At 40.5% G+C, this 21,416-nt stretch overlaps 1 protein-coding gene and 1 non-coding gene across 5 annotated transcripts in view; both read right to left on the bottom strand.

Annotated features, from left to right (window-relative positions):
• Positions 1-21,416, bottom strand: part of LOC106590044 (supervillin) — a 167,760-nt gene that overhangs the window by 133,920 nt on the left and 12,424 nt on the right. The window lies entirely within an intron of this gene.
• Positions 4,522-4,597, bottom strand: trnaa-ugc (transfer RNA alanine (anticodon UGC)). The gene has a single exon. It is a non-coding gene; the product is annotated as a tRNA-Ala (tRNA).

Genomic DNA, 21,416 nt, shown 5'->3' with positions numbered 1-21,416 from the left:
GTTTTTCCTGCAGAGAAGTGGCTTCTTTGCTGCCCTTCTTGACGCCAGGCCATCCTCCAAAAGTCTTCGCCTCACTGTCCGTGCAGATGCACTCACACCTGCCTGCTGCTATTCCTGAGCAAGCTCTGTACTGGTGGCTGAATCAACAGCAGCTGAATCAACTTTAGGAGACGGTTCTGGCGCTTGCTGGACTTTCTTGGGCACCTTGAAGCCTTCTGCAGAAATGCAGTGGAAATGTTTTTGGGGGATTCAGTTCATTTGCATGGCAAAGAGGGACTTTGCAATTAATTGCAATTCATCTGATCACTCTTCATAACATTCTGGAGTATATGCAAATTGCCATCATACAAACTGAGGCAGCGGACTTTGTGAAAATTATTATTTGTGTCATTCTCAAAACTTTGGCCACGACTGTACACACACAACAAAAATATAAAACTCAACATGCAACAATTTCGAAGATTTTATTGCGTTACAATTCATATCAGTCAAATGAAATAAATGAATTAGGCCATACTCTATGGATTTCACATGACTGGGAATACAGATATACATCTGATGGTCACAGATACCATTAAAAAAATATATATATGGGCGTAGGGCTGTGACGGTTACAGAATTCTGGCAGTCGGTGATTGTCAAGCAAATAACTGCTGGTCTCATAAACACATTTAGCAGCTCCTGTCTTCCACACATAGCCTACAAGCCACTGATGCAGACCTTTGGAACATCTACATTTTAAAAAGTCTAATAAATCCATGTAATATAGCCTACACCTTCACAATAAATCCATTATTTATTTTAGATAGGTCTAAAGAAACATGATATGAAGAAAATGTAGTTATTTTATAAGAACAGAATAGCATACTCTGAGCTGTCCTTATGTTAGGTCCTCATCTGGCTATGCCATATGGCTGTGGGCTACACGAGTTAATTTCGCAGAAAAGATTTGCTTAGAATTCCGTGGCATTTTATACTATGAAGAATGGAAAGCTGAATAAAATAGAAATTATATTTTCTCCAAATGATTTCAAGGAGTGCGCACACACGGCTATTCTGTGTTGAGCAGTTAACAAAAAAGGAGGTACTCCTATACACTTAATTTAGAATTATTAATGTAACTTCAGTTGTTCTACAAACATTGGGCGATATGTTTAGATTTTTAATACATTGTAAGGCTGCATGATGCGACTCTAATGATGATTTGTAAAAAGTCACATGAAAGGCGTGAGCTCTGCTTTGTTTATTGCGCAGGCTGTAGACATATCAGTCTCTCATTCACAATTTGACAAGAACTTGATAATACCTCAAATTTGCCGGCGGCATCCCCTTTGTGTGGCCATAATGCCACCCTAAAAGATTCCATGCCTTTTGAGGCCAGTGGCCGTTGTGCCCTTGGGCTGAATATTATAATGAGAATTCCCTTTTCCCTGAGTGCTGCTTGCTCCAAAGCATCTCTCACTCACATGGCTCTCCATCACGAGATCGGGGGGTGGGGGTCAATAAATAGTAACCGCGGAACACCAGTCTCAACGTGAACAGTGAAGAGGCGACACCGGGATGCTGGCCTTCTAGGCTGAGTTCCTCTGTCCAGTGTCTGTGTTCTTTTGCCCATCTTAATCTTTTCTTTTTATTGGCCAGTCTGAGATATGGCTTTTTCTTTGCAACTCTGCCTAGAAGGCCAGCATCCCGGAGTCGCATCTTCAATGTTGACGTTGAGACTGGTGTTTTGCGGGTACTATTTCATGAAGAAGCCAGTTGAGGACTTGTGAGGCATCTGTTTCTCAAACTAGACACTTTAATGTACTTGTCCTCTTGCTCAGTTGTGCACCGGGGCCTCCCACTCTTTTTATTCTGGTTAGAGACAGTTTGCGCTGTTCTGTGAAGGGAGTAGTACACAGAGTTGTAAGAGATCTTCAGTTTCTTGGCAATTTCTCGCATGAAATAGTCTTCTCTTGTTCTGAGAAATGAAGGCTGATGAGTTTCAGAAGAATGTCTTTGTTTCTGGCCATTTTGAGCCTGTAATCAAACCCACAAATGCTAATGCTCCAGATACCCGACTAGTCTCAAGAAGGCCAGTTTTATTGCTTCTTTAAAATCAGGACAACAGTTTTCAGCTGTGCTAACATAATTTGAAAATGGTTTTCTAATGATCAATTAGCCTTTTAAAATTGTAAAAACTTGGATTAGCTAACAATGTGCCATTGGAATACAGGAGTGATGGTTGCTGATAATGGGGCCTCTGTACAGCTACGTAGATATTCCATTAAAAAAAATCTGCCATTTCCAGCTACAATAGTCATTTACAACATTAATAATGTCTACACTGTATTTCTGATCAATTTGATGTTATTTTAATGGCCCAAAAAAAAGTTTATTTAAAAAACAAGGACATTTCTAAGTGACACCAAACTTTTGAACGGTAGTGTATATATACACACATGGTGGCTTGCGAAAGTATTCGCCCCCCTTGGCATTTTTCCTATTTTCTTGCCTTACAACCTGGAATAAAAATGTATTTTGGGGGGTTTGTATCATTTGATTTAAACAACATGCCTACCACTTTGAAGATGCAAAATATTTTTTTATTGTGAAACAAACAAGAAATAAGACAAAAAAACTGACGACTTGAGCGTACATAACTATACGCCCCCCCCTCCCAAAGTCAATACTTTGTAGAGCCACCTTTAGCATCAATTACAGCTGCAAGTCTCTTGGGGTGTCTCTAGCAGCTTCGCACATCTAGCCACTGGAATTTTTGCCCATTCTTCAAGGTAAAACTGCTCCAGCTCCTTCAAGTTGGATGGGTTCCACTGGTGTACAGCAATCTTTACGTCATACCACAGATTCTCAATTGGATTGAGGTCTGGGCTTTGACTAGGCCATTCCAAGACATTTAAATGTTTCCCCTTAAACCACTCGAGTGTTGCTTTAGCAGTATGCTTAGGGCCATTGTCCTGCTGGAAGGTGAACCTCCGCCCCAGTCTCAAATGTCTGGAAGACTGAAACAGGTTGCCCCCTCAAGAATTTCCCTGTATTTAGCACCATCCATCATTCTTTCAATTCTGACCAGTTTCCCAGTCCCTGTCGCCAAAAAATATCCCCAAAGCATGATGCTGCCACCACCATGCTTCACTGTGCGGATGGTGTTCTCGGGTGATGAGAGGTGTTGGGTTTGCTCCAGACATAGCGTTTTCCTTGATGGCCAAATAGCTCAATTTTAGTCTCATCTGACCAGAGTACCTTCTTCCATATGTTTGGGGAGTCTCCCACATGCCTTTAGGCTAGGCAAACACCAAACGTGTTTGCTCATTTTTTTCTTTAAGCAATGGCTTTTTCTGGCCACTCTTCTGTAAAGCCCAGCTCTGTGGCTTAAAGTGGTCCTATGGACAGATACTCCAATCTCCGCTGTGGAGCTTTGCAGCTCCTTCAGGGTTATCTTCTGTCTCTTTGTTGCCTCTCTGATTAATGCCCTCCTTGCCTGGTCCGTGAGTTTTGGTGGGCGGCCCTCTCTTGGCAGGTTTGTTGTGGTGCCATATTCTTTCCATTTTTTAATAATAGATTTAATTGGTGCTCCGTGGGATGTTCAAAGTTACGGATATTTTTTTATAACCCAACCCAGATCTGTACTTATCCACAACTTTGTCCCCGACCTGTTTGGAGAGCGGTGTTGCAGACTCTGGGGCCTTTCAGAACAGGTGTGTGTGTGTGTGTGTGTGTGTGTGTGTTATATATATATATATATATAGTAGAATAATAGTGAAGACATCAAAACTATGAAATAACACATATGGCATCATGTAGTAACCCCAAAGAAATGTTAACAAATGAAATATTTTATATTTGAGATTCTTGAAAGTAGCCACCCTTTGCCTTGATGACAGCTTTGCACACTCTTGGCATTAACTCAACCACCTTCATGAGATAGTTATCTGGAATGCATTTCAATTAACAGGTGTGCCTTGTTAAAATTTAATTTGTGGAATTTCTTTCCTTCTTAATGCGTTTGAGCCAGTCATTTGTGTTGTGACAAGGTAGGAGTGGTATACAGAAGATGGTCTTTTACCAAATAAGGCCGAGTCCATATTATGGCAAGAACAGCTTAAAATAGGCAGATAAATGACAGTCCATCATTACTTTAAGACATGAAGGTCAGTCAATACTTTTCAAATTTCTTCAAGTGCAGTCGCAAAAACCATGTTCTGGATGTGGGCCAATACTAAACACTATTGTCCTGTTGCCAAGGCAGCCAAGAAGGCAGCCTCCATGCCAAATACTTTTATAACCAACGCAAGACACCAGAGCCTGTCGTTTCCAATGGGAGAAAATGAATTATAGCGAGCAGAACAAGCAACGTGGTGGGCAGAGCCAAGCTAGTGTGATCCTATTGGCGAGTTCTAGCATTTTGTTTTATTACATTTTTACATTTTTGTCATTTAGTAGACGCTCTTATCCAGAGCGACTTACAGTAGTGAATGCATACATTTCAATTAATTTCATACATGTTTCTTTTCCCCGTACTGCCCCCCCGTGGGAATCGAACCCACAACCCTGGCGTTGCAAACACCATGCTCTACCAACTGAGCTACAGGGAGGCCAAATTATTTGCCAAATTTCCGTTAGGGAATGGCTACTCTGAAGTGCGCATGTGCAATAACTCAACTCGCCTGTGTACTCCTAAACACCGCATTCTTTTTTACTTTGGGCAAATGGTAAAGTCCACAAAATGCAGTCCACTCTGTTTGTTACAGATTATAGTTTTGGAAACAGAAAACTGTATGGAGATCAAATGTTTAATAGATGAGAAAATTTGCGGAATTTCGGCCAAAATCCATGTCTTTCCATCTTCTCCCACTGCCGGCCACTGGGCTTGCTCTCATCACCATATTTGTTAGTGAATGGAAACACCAACCGGATGCTTCACATTTATACATCCCTTTAAATATCTGGCTCATTGTTCTGTGTCCATGCCTTGCGCATGACATTCACATTACAGTACATAAAGAGCAGCCAAACACCTTGTCACCTCACTAACAGAGGAGAAGAGGCGTAAAATGATCATCCCACTGTCATCATGTCTATATTTCCTCTATGAGAACTAAGTGTGGGTGGAGGGTTCAAACAAAGAATGGGATGAAACTGACCGAGAGCAACTGACTGTAACTAAAACTCAATGAGGACGGCTGTTCTGTCTTCTCTGGACTCACACTGGGACAATACACCCACTAAATCAAAAGACATGTTGACCGTTATAGGTTCAAATCCCAGGAAAAGTACTCAATAAGTCAGCAAGCAACACAGAGCCTATATAGTCACCAGGACAAACAAAGCTGAACTGACCCCCATCACCTGCCACTCAAAGAGACGTTTTCTCATCAAACAGTACCCTCTGGTGTTCACCGACAGGTACTGACTGAGAATCCCCCTTTACTTAGCCAACTGCTGGCTCAACAATAAAATGAATTATCTGTATTTCAAAACAGATTTTTTTATTGATTTGTTTATCTTTGTGTTACAAACGTAAACCCTGAAGCTGATTTATGTTGTCAGTTGGTTGGGAAATGGGGTCCTGGGCATGAGGCCAGAGCTTTGAGGTTGTTCAGCACAGAGGCAATGCGCATCGCTTTGTGCTTTCTCTCAGTGGGTTAGCAACGGTTAGCTTAGAAGACAGAGGAGAGGAGACTGCCTCACAGGCTAATTAGCTGAGGGGAAACATAAGCACTTTCGTAGCCAACCAAAACGTATGCCGTGTACACTACACAACTTTCAAAATCGTATCGTCACTGAGCCCCTCACATTAAACAGTCTTTCCTGTGGTTATTTTTGCCAATGTAATGGTGCGCACACTAAACGTTCTGGCACAGGCAGGGTGTCACTAGGGTTGAATAATTTGGTCACTTTCCCCCTCATAACTTAGCCTACTGTTCTGACTTGGTAGTGCACATGTAGCCTATAGCCTGTTTTAGAGAAATGTAATTGAATATTGTAAGAGCTTTCATTGACTGCTTATATAACCCCTTTATTTATCCTATGCTTCTGACTTGGTGTACAGGGAGAATACTGTAAGAACAGCCCATGTTCTGAATTCTGTCGCTGTACATTTCAAAAGTGTTGAACAAGTAGTTATATTGACTACGTCCATCCTACAGTAGCTCGCTCATTAATGTCTTAATTGAAATAACGGATTGCCTCTTATGTGCTTGTCGTTCCCTTATGCCATAGTTTGTACATCTCAATTGCCAATAGAAACCATATTTGCTTAAGCAAGTCAGCCATATCAGCTATGTTACTTAAAAAAAGCAGTAAATGAGGCTGAATTAACTGTTTTGCTGCCAGACAAGTCTACGCTGTTAGCCAGGTGTAGCGATGGTAAGAATTCACTCCATGCTGCTGAAAAGAAAGCTCTGCTGTAGGGACAGCTTTATGTAGGCCCTAACAGTATGTGGGGACCGTTATAGTGCAAGTAATGTATTGTTTAGTGGTATTCCTGGAAAGTATCTAAAAAAAGTAGATTTTTTCCCCCCACAAACATTTACATTCTAAAATCACCACTGTGGGTCTGAATAAACTGCTTTGCCTGCCTGCACGCTCTCTTGGCTGCTGTATTTAACATTGGGCAAACAAGAACTTGCATCCCTCTTCGAATAGTCTATTGGTATAAGAAATGCAAGAACAAAAAATGTCTAGCAAACTACTCTAGTCTAGCTTTTCCTGCATGGGACTCCAATAGCTAAGGAGCATGTTTTAAGGAGAGGCCAGCAGACCACAGGTGCATGCGTACTGTGCAAGAGACACAGTCTATAAATGATAAGCTTATTATGAATAACCCATCATTCATTAGCTAAATATAAGGCTAATACCGCATTGAATGTATTACCTGAAAGAGGTAGGCTAGGATACAGAGAGATGTATATATATATACACACTGAACAAAAATAAACGCAACACGGAACAATTTAAACGATTTTACTGTACAGTTCATAAGGAAATTAGTCAATTGAAGTACTCATTAGGCCCTAATCTATGGTTTTCACATGACTGGACTGGAACGCAGCCATGGGTTGGCATAGGACCACCCACTGGGGAGCCAGGCTCAGCCAATGAGAATGAGTTTACCCCCACAAAAGGGCTTTATTACAGACAGAAATACTCCTCAGTTTCATCATCAGCTGTCCGGGTGGGTGGTCTCCAACGATCACGCAGGTGAAGAAGCCGGCTGTGGTGGTCCTGGGCTGGCGTGGTTACACGTGGTCTGCTTTTGTAAGGCCGGTTGGACGTACTGCCAAATTCTCTAAAATGACAGAGGTGGCTTATGGTAGAGAAATTAACATTAAATTCTCTGGCAACAGTTCTGGTGGACATTCCTGGCGTCAGCATGCCAATTGCAGGCTCCCTCAAAACATGAGACATCTATGGCATTGTGTTGTGTGACAAAACTGCCTATAGAAGAGAGGCCTTTTATTGTCCCCAGGACAAGGTGAACCTGTGTAATGATCATGCTGTTTAATCAACTTCTTGATATGCCACACCTGTTATGTGGACAGGCAAAGGAGAAATACTCACGAACAGGCATTTAAACAAATGTGCACAAAATCAGAGAAGTTTTTTGTGCACATGGAAAAATTCTGGGGTCTTTTATTTCAGCTCATGAAACCAACACTTTACATGTTACGTTTATATTCATTCATGGGTTTTTCTTTATTTTGACTATGTTCTACATTTTAGAATAATAGTGAAGACATCAAAACTATGAAATAACACATATGGAATCATGGAGTAACCAAAGTGTTAAACAAATCAAAATACATTTTATATTTGAGATTCTTCAAAGCAGCTACCCTTTGCCTTGATGACAGCTTTGCACACTCTTGGCATTCATTGAAGCAGCCTAATAAACGTTTTCAGTCAGACATTAACGCTTGCCATACAGAGTAAAAAAAAAAAAAATCTAACCAATTGAATAACACTTCTTGTGAACTTCAGAGCTGTAACGATTTGACACTTTGGCTAAAGGCAAGTACAAACGCATTGGCCTACTAGTAGTAGCCTAGTCATCGCTCCTGCTCGAGAGTACACATTCTGGGTGATGCGAAACATCGTCTCACTGGCTTCTTCTCTGGCGAGCTCTCATTAGCTGCTGCTGATCACCGTTCTCAAAACCTTTGTTCTCATAAAATCAAACATGTTTGAAAATATCGGGACATCTGGCATCGACTCTTCGAGCACAGGGCCAAGCAGACTGGATCCTCTCTCTCTCTCTCTCTCTCTCTCCTTGCTCTCCCCTCCTCCCTTTCTCTATTCCTCCCCCTCTGTCGGCACAACCGGGTTCCGCATTCACACAGCGCACTGAGCTTGAGCATCCAGGCCCCATTGAAGTGAGACACAATGAGAACCCTGTTTAAAAAGTGTCCTCAAAACAAAGACAAAAACAGATAAACACGGCACATCCTCATGCCAAATATCAATTCAACTTCAGGGATGGGTTGGACAATACCAAGCCTTGCACAGTTTCTTTTCAAAGTGTACTTTAACTGGCAGTTATACAGACCACATCATGGCTCTGGCCAAAATGGAAATGCAGCAGCTCCTTTCAGATTTCTAATAGGCTCTTTCTCGCACTCCCCCCACGATTATTATGACACCTCAACATTTCCACCATGACCCAGAAGCGCACTTAGACACTCAGCAACCAGGGGAGCCAAAGCACTCTGATAAAGAAAAGAGTATCCCTTTACAAATACTATACAGATATACTCCCATCTCAACCCCAGTAACCCACCACGCTTCAGACAGACTGGCTGGGTGTATGTGTGTGTGTAAGTTCAGTTACTGCACAAGACGCTGTGGATTGCACAATTCCAAGAAAATACAGCAACCCCAAATGGAAGCAGACACAGAGAGATAAGGCTGCAGAAGACATAAGCCTTCAAAGAACTGGTGCACAGAGGGAGCGAGAAAAGGAGAGGTTTTTGGGAGCCATGTGTGTCAGAGCCTCTTATCTGAGTGGGCTTCAGTGCCGACAGGAGGCTCTCCCTGCTCTCATATCATTTTTCTCTCCCCCTCCCCCAAAACACCCACCCTTCTCTGACCTAAATGCTTACTCAACAGACGCCAAATCAGTTACACAAACCAGACCCCTTCCTATCCCACCACAGCCTGCCACTTTGCTCGGCAGCCCCAGGCCCGCCACAGCAAATAAATTACATTTAAGAGTGCATTAACATGCAGATATGTCAGCTCAAAATATGGATGAACAGTAGTAACAAGACAAGACACAGAGACATGGAGAGAATGAGAGGGGGCCTATGCATGGCCCAAAAAGGCTTCTGCGTCTGGTAACCCTAAAAAGCCACGGAAGCCTACCTCTCATGATGCCCTTGTCTCAGTGAACGCTGTAGATCTGTCCTCTGACAAACAGCCTCCGATGCAAGATTGGTCCAGAGTGGGAAGAGAAAGAAAGAGGAGAGTGAGGGAGGCAGGGTAGGACTAAGTCACATGACAACCAGACTGGGGGAGAAACTAACTGGCGGTTCCCAGTTCCTGTGTGCGTCCCAAATGGCCTCTTATTCCCTATATAGTGCACTACTTTTGACCAGAGCATTATGGGCCCTGGTCAAAAGTAGAGCACTATAAACGGAATAGGGGGCCATTTGGAACACACAACCTATGCCAGCCAGGCCAGGGCTCCCCACCAGTAACCACAGCCAACACGACCCACAAAGCCATGGGGCGGTGACAGGGTTTGGCGGTGACAGGAAAAGGTTGGCCTGCTGTCACCTGTCTATTCGGACGGCCATTAGACAGCAAGTCTGCATCCGAAATGGCACCCTATTCCCTATATATTGCACTACTTTTGACCAAAACTATGTAAGAAATAGGGTGCTATTGGGATACACCCTTAGTCTGCTGTGTGTTTCTCTCTGGCCCTGAGGATTCTGCCCAGAGAAGAGTTAACCAATCAACAGGCTGAACTGTCGTTGGTGCAATGGAACTCGTTATCATTGAGAGAAAAGGATAGCAAAAGGAGTTATTGGCTAGAACAATCTCCATGGAAGGAGGGATGGATGTGGGTCAACTGTAAGAGATGATGAGCCAAACAGAGGGTCAGTAAAAAGAGAAGGAAAAAACTATAACGAAAGAGGAGAAAACAACTTTCCCACATGGATGGATGCCAACACACACACAAAGTCTACACTCACTGTCCTGCAGTAGACTGTTCCTGTCAGATGTGAACAAAGCTTCTCATCCAGGTTGAAGGTCAGAGGTTAACTTCTTCGGGCTAGGGGGCAGTATTTGGACATTTGGATGAATGAGGTGCCCCAGAAGCTATGATATGCATATAATAGCTTTGTGTAGATGTAGATTTGGATAGAAAACATGGAGGTTGGAACCAAACAGTTTCCAAAACTGTTAAAATAATGTCTGTGAGTATAACAAAACTCATATGGCAGGCAAAAACCTGAGGGAAATCCAACCAGGAAGTGGGAGATTTAGAGGGTTGTAGTTTTTAAGTGATTGCCTTTCTAATATGCTGTGTCTGTGGGGTCAAATTGCACTTCCTAATGCTTCCAGCAGATGTCAACAGTCTTTAGAAATTGTTTCACGCTTCTAATTTGACAGGGAATCGAATAAGAGCTCTCAAAACAACAGGCTTCCTGAAAGACATTAGTGCACTCTCGCGCAGTCACGTAAAGCGCGCCGTTCCTTCTTTTTCTTCTGTATTCAATACGCTATTGTCTGGTTGGAATATTACTGAAGACTTATGACAAAAATATCCTAAATATTGATTATGGACATCGTTTGACATGTTTCTACGAACTGTAATGGAACTTTTGACTTTTCGTCTAGCCTTTGCGCCCGCGCATTGTGCATTTCGATTAGTGAGCTAAACTGAAGTAAACATGCAAACAAAACGGAGGTATTTGGACATAAATATGGACTTTATCGAACAAAACAAACATTTCTTGTGGAACTGGGAGTCTTGAGTGCATTCCGCCAAAGATCAGCAAAGGTAAGTGAAGATTTTTAACGCCGTTTCTGACTCGATAACTTGGCGGGTAACTGTATAGCTTGCTTTGATGGCTGAGCGCTGTACTCAGAATATTGAACAATATGCTTTCGCCATAAAGCTGTTTTGAAATCTGACAAAGCTGTTGCATTAAGGAGAAGTTTATCTTTAATCCTATGTAAAACACTTGTATCTTTAATCAAAGTTTATGATGTGTATTTCTGTAAATTGATGTGCTCATTCACCGGAAGTTTTGGAGGCAAAACATATTTGAACATTACGCGCCAATGTAAAATGGGGTTTTTGGATATAAATATGAACTTTATCGAACAAAACATACATGTATTGTGTAACATTGAGTCCTGGGAGTATCATCTGAAGAAGATCGTCAAAGGTTAGTGATTCATTTTAGCTTTATTTCTGGTTTTTGTGACGCCTCTCCTTGCTTTGAAAATGGATGTGTGGTTTTTCTTGTCTAGGCGCTGTCCTAACATAATCTAATGGTATGCTTTCGCCGTAAAGCCTTTTTGAAATCGGACACTGTGGTTGGATTAACGAGAAGTTTATCTTTAAAATGGTGTATAATACTTGTATGTTTGAGAAATTTGAATTATGAGATTTTTGTTGTTTTGAATTTGGCACCCTGCTATTTCACTGGCTGTTGGCGAGGAACGTCTTCCCGCAACAGGTCGCCCAGGTTACTGATATTATGTGCTGACACACAGATGTGCATTCAAACCACAGAGTAAAACACTAATAAGATAATTCACCATTTGCAGAAGGGGTCAGGTTTGCAAACAGTCAATTGTGTAGAAAACTAAAATGTCAGAAATGCAGTTTGTTGAATATGGCAATCAGCCTAAAGCTCACTAAAAGACTTAAAAGATCTAGCAGCACTGAAGATACTCCGTCCTTAATGGGCTAAGAGGTTCTGAAGGGGCCTACTACTGGAATGGTCTTTAGATAAGGGAGCAGAGCAGAGACTGAAGGACAGGCAGGCAGGCTCTCTATCAGCTTTACAGTGTAAAAATACCAGCTCTCTCCATTTCACAAGCTGTCTTTGTCCTAAATGGCATCCTTTTCCCTTTAACGTGCACTACTTTTAACCAGAGCCAAATGGGTCCTGGTCAAAAGTAGAGTACTAAATAGGGAATCGGGTGCTATTTGGGACACACTATCTGCTTGGGGCAATGTAAAAATACCAGTGCTCCCTCTGTCTCTCTGCAGTAACAGTGTGGATAAACAAGCAAGGCGACTGCATAAGCAACTAACACTTCACAAGACTTAGCCTTCTTCAGGCAACAGTTTGTCAATGACAAAGTCTAAGTTGGAAGAAACAGTTTACCAAAACATACCATCATTTCTATGTTTGGTTCTGTAAAAATTGGTGAAAGACAACAGAAGTTTGGATATGTTATTATAATGACCATTGGATAGGACTGTCCTACAGCAACTCTTCATTCCCAAATGAACCGGAGGAATGTATCATAAACAATCATCTGGTATCCTGAGTATTCGGTCTGTGTGAACGCAAGGAGTGAGAGATGGGTACTAAAGCGCAAATTTGGGGATGTATGATAGACATTTCAAAATGTTATTGAGCATAAGCTCTGTACATTAAGGAAATAGACGCTTGGTTCAAATAGAAGCCCGTCTCTAATAAGCGGCGGTTGTGTTCAGTGACTGAAAATAAACACCCAAGCTATTAATTGAAGTGTTACGATAGTCTCCCATTGACGTCAATGCATGACTAAGTGAAAATGAAACTTAACTGGAAGTTAGGATTTGCCCCTAAACTCTCAGATCAGTGGGAATGAAGGAAACTAGATAAGGAGGACTGGATCCATTTAATATCCCCCACACATTAACGGCTAAAACAACAACAACAAAAAAGACATCCAGGTCTTCATCAGGAAGCACTGCAAATCATATTATCTTCAAATCAAAATTGTATTTGTCACATACATGTGATTATTTGAAAATGTTACACCCAACATAGGCAGCTACTGCCCCTTTAAGACCTAGAATGAATTTTGTCACATTTGTGATTCTCACCAAATATGTTTTTCTTACACTATTCAAACCCCATAATCAAATAAACAGCACATGAAGCGCTTAGCCTATAGATCACATATTTCAAACAAATAATAGTAACTACATAAGAAGTCCACACATATTTTGGAATTTCTCTGCATCCTTGACAATCGCTAAACAACATCCAAAAACGGCATGTTTTTTTCCCACGAATCTGCACATCATCATCTTCTCTTTTGTGGCACCAATGTGAGTGGTCATTTCAGGGGAAACAGCGTTGCAGTATAGTGTGTGGCCCTAGAAATGGCAAACAGACCCTGGATTTCAAGCGAAAGGAACTCAGACCACCTCTCGAAATGTTCTCAGTTCGTTACGGGGGCACTTCTAATGGGGTCTTATTTCCCTTGGAGTGTTCACAATGCACAAAAAATAAAGCAAACCACAATGAGTTCACAAAACTAGGGTGAAAGAGACCAAGTGTGAAAACACCCTTAGTGTCTTTTCTTATGTCCTTTCTTATGTCCTGTACACTAATTTCCCCCAGTCTCTTCATCTCGCACTGACAGACACAATTAGGCTAGTAACAGACGCCAGAGTATCTGTGTGTACAAAGTACAAACTAGTGTGTGTTCAGGACTACAATAGAACAAAAATACAGCATATTTCCGTGTGGTTTTGTGCTATGAGATCATGCACAACGGACTCAGAATAGGGACAGTTTGGGAATGATGACAAGGCAATGTGACATAACATGTCAACCAGTGGAGGGTCCTCAGAGGTGGCAGGGAAGGACCATCCTCCTCAGTAAATGTCATAAAAATTGTGAAACATGAAAAAGTTTAACTTTTTAGATAAAACTATATACTAAATATTTTCACATAACCAAATAATTGATTAAAACACACTGTTTTGCAATGTAGGTCTACAGTAGCCTCAACAGCACTCTGTAGGGTAGCACAATGGTGTAGCCACACTTGGTCTCTTTCACCCTAGTTTTGTGAACTTATATGATTAAATATGAAACTATTTGTGAGAAGATGAAATGTAATGTTAGCCTTCTAAATGAGATTTTTTTTCATATTAAAAGTTTTATTCAGTCTAACCACATCCACATGAGCACAGACATTATGCCAAATGCAATGGAACCGCCCTTTTGCCAGAGTTTATAAAAAGGACTCGTGACGAAATTCACATCAGACCAGAAAAACATGGAACGTGGCTGCACGTTGAAATTTAAATCTCTAGAGACCAGTACTGTACATTGCCGGGATGCTATGGGCGTGTAAAATGGTTCTAGCTGTACCCTGAATAATCAACTATTGGGATCAGTACACAGATGGTAAGCCAGACGTGTAAAATGGTTAGACTCTACATTAGACCAAAGTGACCGACAGCGTGAGCTGAAAGGTACAAAATGGTTAGAAACTCTTTCGAGGAAGAAGACTACACAGGAACATACAGTCTGCAGCTGTTTAAGTACTTTAGTCTAATAAACTCAACCGAGAACCACCGGGTGGTACTTTGAAAGATCCATTCAATCCGATCTAACAGACACTCCGATACAGAGAAGCTACAGCTACAAAGGACATGGTGACCTCTGGTGGACAACCAGAGACTTACACAACCAGAGACGGTCTAATTACTCCCCGTAGATGGATCGAGTGTTTTCAACAGAGAGACAGCAAAGACATACACACGTAAATATGTACATTGCAATTCTTTCGAATGAGTGGTCGTTCATGTGCAAAGTATTCGCATTTCCATGAGCATAGTTGTCAGCTGTATGTACAATAGTGGAATTCCTTTGTCTCTCCCTTTCCCTCTCTTTTGAATCCACCACTTTGTGTAACAAGCTGTCATATCGGTTTAGTCCACTAGGGACCTTTTATTGTATTGTGTTAGTAACCAGCAACTATACCGTGTGAGTGTTTATATATTTCTGGAATTATTATTTAGTTATACAAATTGGCTTAATTATTTATTTACTATTGCTGATTCATCATTTATGCTAGGGTTCGTGCAGATATCCAAGAATTTTGCGACATTCAAAATGAGACTGATAAGGTAAATAAGAACTAATTAATTGACTGTGACTGATGTAAGAGATATTTTTATCTTTAGAATTTAATTGGGAGATAGTAACTCGTTAAATAACTTTTCCCGTGGTGCCCCAGATTACTATTTAATGAATTGTTACATGATTCATTTAATTGCGTAATAATTGAACGTAGTATGTAATTATTTTATAAAATAACAGTCAAACACATTAATGATAGTTACGACAACGGTTTCATTTAAGGACCAAAAAATGGACAGCTGTGCCATATAGATTTCAAAACAGTTTGAAAATCTCTTCCCATGTACCGATTCCATGGCACATGGTTTATGAATTGACACACAATTTTCCGTTGTTCCTGAAAGCCCTAATCTGCTCACTTAAATGAATAGAGATCCTGGTCATGGTGCTACAGTATGTTGCTAAATCATAATCAAAGTGAGGACAATCAGCAATCTGCTGTATAATTATGGCCTATTGTAACCTGGAGTCACACCTTTCCAGTACTCCTCACCCCGCTCCAAATGACATTGCGACCAAAGAGAACAGACAAAATGGACATAGAAAGAAGCTGGCTTGATGAAAACTATGGTGCTACACATTCCAGGGACTGTAACCACCAGAGGACTTGAAAACAAGGGGTTAACCTTCTGAATTAATGATTATATTGAAGATATTAAGCAGCTTCTTAATGAGTTCCAAGAGCCGATTTGTTATCCAATGATAATTATTATTATTAACCCTGCATTATAAATGATGAAAAGCCACTTAGATATTAGATATGTTTTCAAACACGCATTTTTCACAAGGGCCATTAGCAGGACAACAGACATGATGTGGTCCCAAAAACACCTCTCTGACATAGGGTCCAGCATATCTCTTGATGATGTCACTGAATGTCTCGCCAGCTTTGATTCATGCAAGGGCCTGCAGCAGGCAAAGGTCTTTGTTTGTCAAACGAATCATTGGGTAGAAACTACAGAACAGTACAAAACAAGAGAACACACATGGTTAATGTTCTGGAGAAAAAGAGAAGAACACACACTCAAAGGTTTGGGGTCAGTTAGAAATGTCATTGTTTTTGATGAAAACTTTTTTTTGGTCCATTAAAATAACATCAAATTGATCAGAAATACAGTGTAGACATTGTTAATGTTGTAAATGACTATTGTAGCTGGAAACGGCTGATTTTTAATTGAATATCTACATAGGCCTATTATCAGCAACCATCACTCCTGTGTTCCAATGGCACGTTGTGTTAGCTAATCCAAGTTTATCATTTTAGAAAGGCTAATTGATCATTAGAAAACCCTTTTGCAATTATGTTAGCACAGCTGAAAACTGTTGTCCTGATTAAAGAAGCAATAAAACTGGCCTTCTTTAGACTAGTTGAGTATCTGGAGCATCAGCATTTGTGGGTTCGATTACAGGCTCAAAATGGCCAGAAACAAAGGACTTTCTCCTGAAACTCATCAGTCTATTCTTGTTCTGAGAAATGAAGGCTATTCCATGAGAGAAATTGCCAAGAAACTGAAGATCTCGTACAAAAACACCAGTCTCAACAGTGAAGAGGCGACGCCGGGATGCTGGCCTTCATTTCTCAGAACAAGAACAGACTGACGAGTTTCAGAAGAAGGGTCTTTGTTTCTGGCCATTTTGAGCCTGTAATCAAACCCACAAATGCTGATGCTCCAGATACTCAAGTCAAAAAGGCCAGTTTTATTGCAAATAAGAATTTGTTCTTAACTGACTCTCCTAGTTAAATAAAGGTTAAATAAATAAAATAAATATTGCTTCTTTAAATCAGAACAACAGTTTTCAGCTGGGCTAACATAACTGCAAAATGGTTTTCTAATGATCAATTAACCCTTTAAAATGATAAACTTGGATTAGCTAACAACGTGCCATTGGAACACAGGTGTGATGATTGCTGATAATAGGCCTCTGTACGCCTACATAGATATTCCATTAAAAATCAGCCGTTTACAGGTACAATAGTAATTTACAACATTAACAATGTCTACACTGTGTTTCTGATCAATTTTATGTTATTTTAAAGACAAAAAAAGTGTTTTTCTTTTAAAAAACAAGGACATTTATAAGTGACCCCAAACTTTTGATGGGTGGTGTATATAACATGTCTTACAGAGCCTTTCCATAAGTCCACTCAAGTTTCTTCAGCTGTCTTCAGACTGTGATTAGAGCGATGTTGATGTTGTGCCGTGATGCCAGCAGATTCCAGATTGCCTTTGCCTATCGCACATCATCTTCAACCATCAGAGTCGATGGCTTGAATAGTCTAGCTGGAAATGGAATACAATGTAAAAATGTGCAGCATACAGTAAAGACCAGCAGTTGATTTATTTAAGCATTATTTGGCCTACTGTACCTATTCATTTTCCTGGGTTTTCTCGGTCAGTGTAACACAGGCGAACAGCACAGTCCGTGACCATAATCCCCAAGTCTAACAGTATTTTCTCTTCAAGTTATTTTAAGCCATCCACCCTTGATGGGCTATTAGCAGGACAATAGACTCTTACCAAGTCCACCAAATGCATTGTTTTTTCACCACATCGGGATGGATCCATAACAAATTACAATGCGAATAAATATCACTGAATGACAGAAATATTGGAATAAAGTAGCTAATGAAGGCAACAAATTGTTGCTTACTGGAACACCCAAAAAGTAATCCAATTGTTATAATAGGATTTGAAGCAAAAGCCTACCCGCGTGTGGTCAACTATTTCAGCACTGTTTCGCGCTGCTCAGACAAGCATGGGGACTGGTCTTGATAAATTAATGAGATTTTTTATTTTCACTCAGTCTCCGTTTGGGTATTGGTTAGCCTACGATTAGGGTGTGGAAATGTTAGGATTATTTTGCTCTTCACTCGCAGTCACTTAGTAGCCTACTCCCGACTGGTCACGTTGTACAGCACCATATTTTCCTAACGGAAACCCTGAGCGTTTCATTTTTCTTGGAATAGAAACACCATAATATTAAATCAAATTAATTAAGCAACATTTCTAAAAACATAGTAAATGGGATTGATTTTAACAAATGTTTCTCTAGTACAGCCAATTTTAAAAAAACAGTCAAATGCAACTCAAAGATGCCCTCTGGTGGTCAAACTAGCACTAATAGCATTAATGGCAACAATGGCTGACACTTAAATAACGTGCCATATAATTCTGCAGCAGCCCGCAAGCTGTGCTACAGTACGACACAACTTTTAAAGGAAGAACCACAGTATAGGTACATCGACTTGGTTCAATGTACCCATTCAGGTACATGGTTCTCAATCTCGTCCATAAACTTACACAGTAATTACGACAACTACCGGAGGACGTCCGCCAACCTATCAGAGCTTTTGCAGCATGAACTGACATGTCGTCTACCCAATCAAAGGATCAGAGAATAAATCTAGTACTAAAAGCGTAAGTTACAGCTAGCTGGCAGTGCATAAGATATGGTGAGTAGTTGACTAAGAGAGAGAAAGAAAATTAAAACTGTTCTAACAGATTAATTTCATTAAAAATGAGAGAGAGAAAAACAGATATTTTTGTTGTATTTTTTATTTAACTTTGCTAGCAACTGCAGCTAGCTAGTTTAACCTACTCAAACAACTGTCTCAAACAGACAGGGATTCCATGTTAGCTAGCTGGCTATCCAGCACTGGAACTTCTCCAAGTCAAGGTAAGCTTTTGGTTTTATTAATATATATATTTTGCCAGCAAGTACTAAGTCATGTTTTGCAGATGGGTCAAATACTTATTTCCCTCATTAAAATGCAAATCAATTTATAACATTTTTGACATGTGTTTTTCTGGATTTTTTTGTTGTTATTCTGTCTCTCACTGTTCAAATAAACCTACCATTAAAATTATAGACTGATCATTTTTGTCAGTGGGCAAACGTACAAAATCAGCAGGGGATCAAATACTTTTATCCCTCACTGTGAGAGGAGAGTGCGTAGATGCGAGATATTATACAACGATCAAAAGGATCATGCTGTTAGTATGTGGCTGCTATGAAAGTGAACTGTGTTTGCATGTGATCAAGGGTGTATTCATTTAGCAGATTCTGTTGAAAAACATTTCTTAAAAACAGCAGCAAATGGAAGGAGAAGGGGATAAACATACCTGAATTTGTCCAATAGAAAGTCGTTTGCAACTGTTAGCCTAATTATTATACCCTAGATCAGCTAGATGAAGGTAAGATTGTGCAAGGCAGTATTTAATGTCTGTCACCTTGATTACTCAAATATCTCTCGACTACGATGTAAACATTCATTTATAGGCTAGGTTGGAGCAACCTCATGGTGGGTATAGGAAAAATTCGACTATCATATAGTAATGTAAACCTATCAATGTTAGATTGAGCTGGGTGAATGGAATATGAATGACAGTCATCCAATATGCTGTAATAGAAATAAGGCCATGCTCATAAAAATTTAAAATACATCCTCCCTCAACCTGTTGGGGCTAGGGGGCAGTATTTTCACGGCCGGATAAAAAAACGTACCCGATTTAAACTGGTTACTACTCTTGCCCAGAAACGAGAATATGCATATAATTAGTAGATTTGGATAGAAAACATTCAAGTTTCTAAAACTGTTTGAATGGTGTCTGTGAGTATAACAGAACTCATATGGCAGGCCAAAACCTGAGAAGATTCCATACAGTAAGTGCCCTATCTGACAATTTGTTGTCCTTCTGTTGCATCTCTATCGAAAATACAGCATCTGTGCTGTAACGTGACACTTTCTAAGGCTCCCATTGGCTCTCTAAAGCCGCCAGAAAGTGGAATGGGGTGTCTGCTGTCTCTGGGCAAAGTACAACAGCTCTGTTTGTGTGGTCAGCCTGGGGACAGTGAGACTGAGATGCGTGTTCACGAGAATTCTCAATTTTTTTCCTTTCAGCCTTTGAATGAATACAACGTTGCCCGGTTGGAATATTATCGCTATTTTACGAGAAAAATAGATTTTAAACAGCATTTGACATGCTTCTAAGTACGGTAATGGAATATTTTGCAATTTTTTGTCACGAAATGCGCTCGCGCGTTACCCTTCGGATAGTGACCTGAACGCACAAACAAAACGGAGCTATTTGGATATAACTATGGATTATTTGGAACCAAAACAACATTTGTTGTTGAAGTAGAAGTCCTGGGAGTGCATTCAGACGAAGAACAGCAAAGGTAATCCAATTTTTCTAAAAGTAATTCTGAGTTTAGTGAGCCCCAAACTTGGTGGGTGTCAAATTAGCTAGCCTGTGATGGCCGAGCTATGTACTCAGAATATTGCAAAATGTGCTTTCGCTGAAAAGCTATTTTAAAATCGGACATAGCGATTGCATAAAGGAGTTCTGTATCTATAATTCTTTAAATAATTGTTATGTATTTTGTCAACGTTTATCATGAGTAATTTAGTAAATTCACCGGAAGTTTGCGGTGGGTATGCTGGTTCTGAACATCACATGCTAATGTAAAAAGCTGGTTTTTAATATAAATATGAACTTGATTGAACAAAACATGCATGTATTGTGTAACATAATGTCCTAGGAGTGTCATCTGATGAAGATCAAAGGTTAGTGCTGCATTTAGCTGTGGTTTTGGTTTTTGTGACATATATGCTTGCTTTGAAAATGGCTGTGTGATTATTTTTGGCAGGGTACTCTGACATAATCTAATGTTTTGCTTTCGCTGTAAAGCCTTTTTGAAATCGGACAATGTGGTTAGATTAACGAGAGTCTTGTCTTTAAAATGGTGTAAAATAGTCATATGTTTGAGAAATTGAAGTTATAACATTTTTGAAGTATTTGTATTTCGCGCCACGCGATTCCACTGGCTGTTGACTAGGGTGGGTCGCAAACGTCCCACCTAGCCCATTGAAGTTAAAGTCACCGCCCGCCAATGTCAACCAAATAGAACATATCAGATGGCTGAGATATTGCACCATAACATTTAACTGACCAAACTGATTCATGTCTCCTGGGTATTTGTGTCACTAAAGAATTATGGGCCAAATGTCTCAATCTTGGGGTCTCAATTTGAGGAGGGAGGGGATGTGCAAAGAACCCTTCAGTCCAGGGGGTAGAGAGCAAGAGTGAGCGAGAGGCCTTTCAAACACAAAACAGGGACAGTAAACTGTTCAAGGCTTATCAGAACATACAGTGCCGCCTGCTACTACCACACACACACACACACAGTCTGGATAACGTGTGAAATGCTTGATAAAGTATGCGATATCAACAGAGAGGTATATTTATGTGTGATTTAAATATTGACTGGCTTTCATCAAGCAGCCCACTCAAG

Source organism: Salmo salar, chromosome ssa29, assembly GCF_905237065.1.
Source record: "Salmo salar chromosome ssa29, Ssal_v3.1, whole genome shotgun sequence".
Classification (NCBI taxonomy): domain Eukaryota; kingdom Metazoa; phylum Chordata; class Actinopteri; order Salmoniformes; family Salmonidae; genus Salmo; species Salmo salar.
This window is presented reverse-complemented; position numbering and strand designations above follow the sequence as displayed.